This window comes from Condylura cristata, unplaced genomic scaffold, assembly GCF_000260355.1.
Source record: "Condylura cristata isolate star-nosed mole 26May11 unplaced genomic scaffold, ConCri1.0 scaffold00014, whole genome shotgun sequence".
NCBI lineage: Eukaryota > Metazoa > Chordata > Mammalia > Eulipotyphla > Talpidae > Condylura > Condylura cristata.
In genome coordinates this window covers 7,033,911-7,042,472 of record NW_004567115.1, presented here as the reverse complement: position 1 = coordinate 7,042,472, position 8,562 = coordinate 7,033,911, and the positions used below count along the sequence as shown (strand labels likewise).

Below are 8,562 nucleotides of genomic sequence, written 5' to 3'. Positions count from 1 at the left end.
AGACTTTAACCCCTACACCACTAGGGAGGCCTGATTTCAACTCTCTTATTGACACACCTGGGAGCAGGGAGCACTTCAGTTTCTCTGTCTTCTCTTTGTGGTGAGTAAAATATAAAGGTATCTGCTGCACTGAACTTCACATTATCCTTATTTTTCTGATCTCGAAAGAGTTAGTATCTTTTCACCAACTGTGAGTATTCAGTCTTTGATTTCTTCAGTTTTATGGGGCATATTTACCAGCAGTGAATGGCAGAAAGCTAAGAGGATCTTCTAAAAGCAGTTTCAAATGACAACATTTTTGATATCTTGTGTTAGATAAAATGTATTATCAAAATTAATTTCATTGGTTACCTCTGCATTTCTTAAAGTAGCCTCTAGAAAATCTATACTCACATGTGGCCTGCTTTACAGAGCTGGTGCAGAGCCTGGATCCTCTCCATCTGGCTGGTAGATAATGAGAGAGGGAGTAATGGGGTCTGCAAGGCTGGTTTCCAAGTTCCTTTGAGTTGCTCAGCATGATGCCACACTTACTACAGAAGAGGACCGGAAACAGTCTGCTCAGGAAAGAGAGGAAACAGATTCAGTGAGCAGCAGGCTGACTTCTGGCACAGCTAGAGTGAAAGGACAAGATTCCTGGAAGAGAGGAGGTCCAGATGCCAGCAGGCAAGGTCTGAGCAAGATTGTCCATTTGAGTTTTGATATAACCATGACTTTGGAAATAGTTACCAGGAAGAGAAATCTTCCAATTCCCAGGGCCTGTTGACTCAACAAAGAAGGACATTGAGTAAATGCAACCTGATAACACATGTTTCGAAGGTATGTCCTGTGAGGCAAAAGGAGAATGGTCATAGAGCAAAGATCAGGAGAAATGTGGACATGATCCAGGCCCAGTTCTTCAGGAGGTATATGGAAGAGAAAAGCCCAGAGTTTTGTCCAGAGTCTAGGGTTCAATATCTCACCTTAAACAAGTTGTTTAGGGCCCTCCTTGGTGGCCTCACCGGTTAAAGTTCAGCACTATGAAGCTAGCCTCAACCACCAGCAGGAGTTCAATACCCAGCCGCGGGAGGTGACCCACGTGGTGCAGCAGACCTCTTCTGTCTCCCCCACTGTTCCCCTCAGTAATGTACTTCGTGCATTTGCTTGTTCTGCCCCCCACTCTGTCTCTGGTGAATCCTCTTACCCTCCTGCACCTGTGGCCTATACCCCAGTTCTGTATGCATAAATAAATAAGTCTTTTTTTAAAAGTTTAAACCACGCTGCTTGAGGTTTCCTGATCGTGAAACAGGGATAATAATATTTGTCTTAGAAATTTGTTGTATTCAATACTAAAGTACCTGCAAAGTAGTTAGCATATAAAAATAACTACGTAAAATAATTCTCAAGTTTGTACTAAAAGTGCACTGGCCTCTCCTTTGTTTATGTCTTCTGTGTGTTTCCTTTGTGCATGCCTTCATCTGGCTTTGCTCTCTGTAAAAAATGAAAGCAATGTGTGATTCTGCTCTTGTTCTAGGACATAATTCAGCAACAAATATCTCTGTTTCATGTAAATTTACATTGCCACACAGAAGAAAGTGTCAGCTCTGATTTGATATGAAATCAGTTTAATCTTAGATGATAGCTTCAGAAAGGAGAATACATTTCTTCTATAAATAGCATAAAACTGCTCATTTTCAAAAGGAAAAAGCTTTGTGTGTAAAGAGGGAAGTCCTGGGAAGAGGGTGTGGCTTCTTTCCAGATCACAGTTGATGAAATTGCAGAGATATTTTTTTCCTATTGCCTAATATAGACTTGTATATAAATGGCAAAAGGAGGAGAGAAGTTGGGCGTGCCTTTCAATGTTCTATTTTTTTTCACACCCTCTCCAGAGCAGTGCCAAGAGAATCAATGCTTCCCGTAATGTTGTTTATAGTGAGCTATATAAGAAGCTTCTGTGCATAAGAATTAAATTACTGCTCCATAATACCTATTGCTTTCCAGGGAGGACATTCTGTAAAACACTCTCCTAAATCACACACCCGAAACTAAAATGTTCTTGAGGACTTCCTCTGAAATGTGATTACGTGAATGGGTCAGGCTAGGAAAAGAGGTTTATGCTGCTTCCCTTCCCCTTGGCGAGATTAAAACCCACTAGAGAACGTCATCTTGTGCATGATTTTTAAAAATGCTTCTGAACTGGTACTTGTCCCAGGAGACAGGAATCTGACCCTTTGAGATGGCTTTGTGAGTTTCCGTCCACCAAGGCAGGCAAGACAAAGCACTCTGCCAAGCTCCGGGTGGGTGTGCCCGGCCTGCCCTTCACCCTCATTGCTCAGCAAGTCACAGACAAGTCCAGATTTTAAAAATCAGAACTGAATTCCAAGCATTCAGGGCATTTCTAGAACAGGAAACAATTTTTACATTACATTTTCACAAGTTTCTTTTACATCATTTGTTCCAGCACCTTTATGTAAATTCTTACCAATCTCTGCAAGGAAGTTTGAATCTTAGGGTCCCTGTGTCTTTCCTCAGGCCACAGGGTGATAAGAAAGGTGCAGAGACCAGGTCCCACTGGCCCTCTGGTAACAAGGGCTCTCCCAAAATGCCCACCCGGTCTTGTGACTGAAAACTAAACTACACCAAGTACTGCTTCCTCATCCATCTAATTTTATCACAGAATCACTGCGACCAGTGGTTCAGAACCCATGGCACATACTTGGTCTCCTAGGGGACAGCCCCAGCTTCCACAGGTCCCAGGTGGTAATATTCTCAGATATTCTTCGTGTGTGAAATCTAGTCCAATACAAATAGAAGAAAACCTGGCATGTTTCTCTACACCTGCTTCATTTTTTTTTTCACTTAGTATTTTCTCAATGATCTCTCTGGATTAATTATTAGTAACTAGTAACATGTGAGCATGGGGTAGGAGAGAGATTTCTGAGCCTTATCACTACACACTTAAATTCAAGGAGCTTGCCATCAATTCCTTCCTCTCATGCTGAAAACCCACAGGAAGTCCTTAGCCTGGAATTCAAGCCTCCTAGCCAATGCAACGCTCACAACCCAGCCTTAACTCACCATTCCAGTTTATTCATGACAATCTTCAATAAACCCACAAGTCCTCTCCAAGGGCCCTCCCAGCCCACAGCTTCACAAAGTAAACAGCTAGCTACCTAGACTACAGGCCTCATTTCAGCCCCATCTCTTTCAAGGAAACTCCCCTTACCTCTAGCAAGAAGGGCTTCCCTCTTAAGTATCTTAATCATACTGACGGTTTGATAGCTAATGTTTATGGCCCCATCATCTCATAGTAAATATTTGTTAATTGATGCATATATTCCAACATGGGAAGAAAAAGCTCTATTTTGCAGAAGAATCCTTTTATAATCCCAAATGAAATTATTGATTCAGGCAAGACTATCAATTGACATTAAAATCTATGGAGGGAAGGTCTTCCTTGGTGGCACAATGGGTTGAGTGCAGCACTATTATAACGCTATTGCAGCCACTGCAGCACAAGTTCAATCCCTAGCTGAGGAGGTGACCCATATGGCATGGCACACCTCTCCTGACCTGCCCACTGTTCCCCTTAGCAGTATACTTTGTTAGTCTGCCTGTTCTGCTTCCCTCTCTGTCTCTGGTGAAGCCTTTTATTCCCGCACACCTCTAGCCTGCACCCCAGTTCTGTATGCATAGATAAATAAAAATTTCTTTTTTAATCTATGGAGAGGATGCTGATTATTGATATGGCACAAAATGTAACACTTTGGCTACACTTTGGTGACAAAGGTAACACATGACTACATAATAAAGGGATCAGATTGTGCCCATCTTAACCTGAGATAGTCACCTACCCTATTTAGCATTACTAATAATATTTAGCATTATTAGCATTACTATATAGGGTGAGATAACAAGTTCTGACATCTTGTGATGGGATACAAAATGAAGCATACCACATTTACATGTACTGCATTCTAGTAAAAATTGTCATGTTTACATCTAAGTTATTTACATGAAATATAAGGGTGAAGCACAAGTTCAACAACAACATGGGTAAGCAAACAAATTTGAAATATGGCACATTCTTCAGGAGTGACAATTTGCCTGGGTTCTTCAACAAATCAGTGCAATACGAAGAAGGACTGTTCTAGATTAAGAGAAGTTTAAATACATAGTAGTTAGAACTGTGGCCACCCAAGGCAAGGCAGGACAGGTATCTAGAAATTTTCTTCTTCTTTGACCTTGTATTAATTAAAAGGAGTGCAGCCCTCTGGACTATGGTGATGGCACATGGGTGATTTGGTGATGGGAAGTCCAGAGGGATTATAACTGAGATGGGAAAAGGCACAAAATGATGTAAAAACAAACTATTATATTATTATTAAAAAAAAAAAAAAAAGGAGTACAGTCGAAACTATAACCAAAGGAGGCAGCATGTTTCTGGAAAAATCTCAAGGATACATATTGGCAAGTAACAGTAGCAGCTATTGGATGGAGTTTATAATGAAAGGGTGGAGAGATGCAAGCAGTCAGTGAAAGCTGGAGACATCAGAGTAGTTCTGGACAATTGGGATTATTATTTAGCAATGTTGATATTGTTGGAAAGTACATGGGGGGCCTCCCTAATGGGTTGAAACTCAGCACTATGAATTCTATCCACAGCTACTGTAGCACAAGTTCAGTCCCCAGCCAGGGAGGTGACCAACATGGCACCCACTGTCTCGCCCACTGCTCCCCTCAGCAGTGTATTTCAGTAGATCTGCCTGTTCTTCCCATTCTGTCTTTGTGAATCCTCTCACCCTCTTTCACCTCTGGCCTGTACTCCAGTTCTCGTATGCATAAATAAATAAATCTTATATATATATATTTTTTAATTTTTAAGGCCCTCTCTGGTGGCGCAGTAAGAAGCTGAAGTCACTTCTGCCAGAGTTCATCCCCGCCGGCCCTGGAAGTGACCCACATGGCACAGAAGACCTCTTCAGACCCTCCCGCTGCTCCCCTCAGCAGTGTACTTCAATGATCTGCCTGTTCTGACCCCACTCTGTCTCTGGTGAATCCTCTCACCGCCCCTGCATTTCTGGCCTATACCCCAGTTCTGTATGCACAAATTTAAAAAAAAAAAAAGTACAGAGAATAAATCACAATTTAAATTGTATCACATGAAGTTGTCTGTTCCACTTAATTTCTGAAGTCTTTCGTCATGTGAATAATTTCCATGTCTCTGTTTTATAATAAACTAATGTTATCCCCCAAAAGGTGGGGGGTGGGGGTGAACATAACAATCAAATGGGACCTCTGGTTCTCTATTGCTTAGTAATTTCTGTAAACAAACTAGAGGACATTTGGTGGACCAATAAAGGAATTTGAATATGGATTGAGTAACAATTAATAATAGAAATCATCATTAGTTTTCATTAAAAGTGAAAAATGCTTGGCCCTCCCTGGTGGCGCAGCGGGTTAAAGCACAGCACTGAGAATCTAAAGCTGTTTCCGCATGAGTTCGATTCCCGCCTGCCCCGGAGGTGACCACATGGCGTGGCAGACCTCTCCTGACCCGCCCGCTGCTCCCCTCAGCAGTGTACTTCGTCGATCTGCCTGTTCTGCTCCCCACTCTATCTCTGGTGAATCCTCTCACCCTCCGCATCTCTGGCCTGTACCCCAGTTCTGTATGAAGAAATAAATAAATCTTTAAAAAAAAAAGTGAAAAATGCCATTTTTGGTTAAGTAGGAAGTTCATACTGACTTGAGGACTGCATCACAGTTTTATTTTTTTGAAGATTTTTTTTTATATACTTGTACATACAACAATTGGGGTCTAATTCAGAGGTTTAAGGAGTAAGAAGACAGTGGGGAGCAGAGCAGGTAGATCTATGGAAATACACAGCTTAGAGGAGCAGCAGACAAGACAGGAGCTGTACGCTGCACCATGTGGGTTAGCTCCTTGGCCGGGGATTGAACTCATGCTACTGCGGTTGGCCATAGCTTGATAGCGCTGAGACTTTAACCACTGTAATCCCCATGAAGGCCATGCATCAAGAGTTTAGAACAACAACCCCAACTTGATTCCTGGCCTCTCAACTTTCTACTCAAACAGCATGAGCTTCACTACCCCTCCACCTCCACCAACTACTGGTCCCTGGTCTCTGTGCAATTGCCCAGCCATAGGGCCCAGCCAGTGAGCTGCCCAGCCTACACCTGCCCAGATCTCTGTGTTCCTTTCTGCTGGTTTTCAAGGAAGTTAGGGGTCCAAGGCTCATGCGAGACCGGCCTGGCCCTTTTTCTAGATAGGGCAAGGATCCTGGAGGCATTACTTCAAGATAGTGGAGAAGCAGAGGGCTCAAATCTTTGCAAATTCTATGGACAGTGTCAGCATTGTTCCTCAGATTGACAATGCCCATATTGCTCCTGGTGATTTCAAAGTCAAGAATGAGATGGAGCAGCCATGTGCCAGCTTGTGGAGAGTGACATCCATGAACTCTGTAAGGTCATTGATGATGCGAGTGTCACTCGATTGCAGAAGGGGGAGGGAGGTTGAGGCTCTCAAGGAGGAGCTGTTCTTCATGAGAAGACCACAAAGAGGAAGGAAAAGTTCTAAGCCCAGATTGCAAACATTGGGTTGATTGTAGAGGAAGAGGTCCCCAAATCTCAGTACCTCAGCAAGACTATGGCAAACATCAAGGCCCAGTATGATGAGCTAGTTCAGAAGAACCAAGACAAGCTGGACATGTACTTGTCCAGAAGATTGAGGAAAACACTACAGGGGTCACCATTGAGAACCCTGAATGTGGAGCAACAGAAATGAACCTCACAGACCTGAGATAATGGTCCAGACCTTATATAATGACCTGGAATTCATGAGAAATCTGAAGGCCAGTTGGAGGACAGCCATGGGAGTTAAAAGGCCACTATGTCATGCACATGGAGCCCAATGGGGCCCTCCCACACCTGGAGTCAGAGAGGCCCAGACCCACGATGAGAGGCAACATCAGACCTAAGAGTACAAGTCTCTGCAGAACATCAAGTTCAAGCTGGAGGCTAGAGGCTACCCCAGTTCTGTATGCATAAATAAATAAATCTTTTTTAAAAAATCTTTAAAAAAAAGATTTATTTATTTATGCATACAGAACTGGGGTACAGGTCAGAGATGCGGAGGGTGAAAGGATTCACCAGAGACAGAGCGGGGAGCAGAACAGGCAGATCGTCGAAGCACACTGCTGAGGGGAGCAGCGGGCGGGTCAGGAGAGGTCTGCCACGCCATGTGGTCACCTCTGGGGCAGGTGGCGACCGAACTCATGCGGAAGTGGCTTTAGCTTCTTAGTGCAGTGCTTTAACCTGCTGCACCACCAGGGAGGGCCGTAAATAAATCTTTTTTAAAAAAACAAACAAACATAGGCTTCCTTTCCACTCTCATTGTGTGAACTGAAGTGGGTTGCACAGCCAAGTCTAGCATCAATGGGATAGGGAGATACAATTCTCCCATCAGTGGGACAGTGTGATTATTTAGAAATCAATGACAATGGGAACAAAGCATCTCAAACTCTGAGTCATAACAAAATTGTTTCTCAGGAAGCAAATTATGTTAAATCCAGATGTCAGAAAGCAAGAAAGATCGAAAATAAATTAACTTTCAACTCTAGAAACTAATGCAGAAATAACAAACCAAAGAAATTAGAAGGAAGGAATTAATAAAGATAAAATAGTTAATGTGAAATAGAAAACGAAAACAATTGACTTAAATTCTGTTTTGACAAGATCAAAACTTAAGAAGCCTTTGGCAAGCAGGATCCAGAAAAGAAAAAGAAAAAAGGCATAACAGCATTAGAAGTAAAAACAGTATGCAGAGATTTTAAGGTTTTTTTTTAATGCTATTTACAATTTTATCTCAATGTTTTAAAATAAACACATATTATGCGAAATGATTTTATAGATCAAAAGAAATGACCATACTGACTCAAGAACTACAAAGTCTGAACTACCAAGAATAGCATAGTAGGGAGTCAAAGATCTTCTTTCTGAAAAGGAAACAAGTCCACATGACTCACTAGTTTGAATATTCACCAAGCATCAAGGAGGGAATGAAACCCACATAGTACAAAGTGTCCCACAGCTCAGTAAAAAATGGAAAAATTCTCTGCTCAGTAAACTATGTGGGGCCTCCCTCATGGCTCAAGGGGTTAAGTCTCAGCACTAGCAAGCTACCACCAGCCACTGCGACATGAGCTCAATCCCCAACAAGGGAGCTGACCCACATGCTGCAGCAGACCTCTCCTGACCCACCCACCGCTCCCCTCAGCAGTGTATTTCAGTAGATCTTCCTGTTCACTTCCCTTCAATATCTCTGGGGAATTCTATCACCAGCCTCCCACCCCACACCTCAGGCCTATACCCCAGTTCTTGTGTGCATAAGTAAATAAAAATAAATCTTTAAAATATATACTATGTGACTACCTTGTGACCAAGTTCCGGCCATCAAGATGAAAGAAGAAGGAGATGTGTATGTGGGAAAGATTTTCTGCAATGAAAAGAGAAGGATGTGTGAGGAACTATGGTTCATCCCATCCTGCTGGGGCCATGACCCTGAGG

General features: G+C 42.6%; 1 pseudogene; it reads left to right on the top strand.

Annotated features, from left to right (window-relative positions):
* Positions 1-6,801, top strand: part of LOC101632124 — a 28,908-nt pseudogene extending 22,107 nt beyond the window's left edge.
* The last annotated feature ends 1,761 nt before the right edge of the window (positions 6,802-8,562 follow it).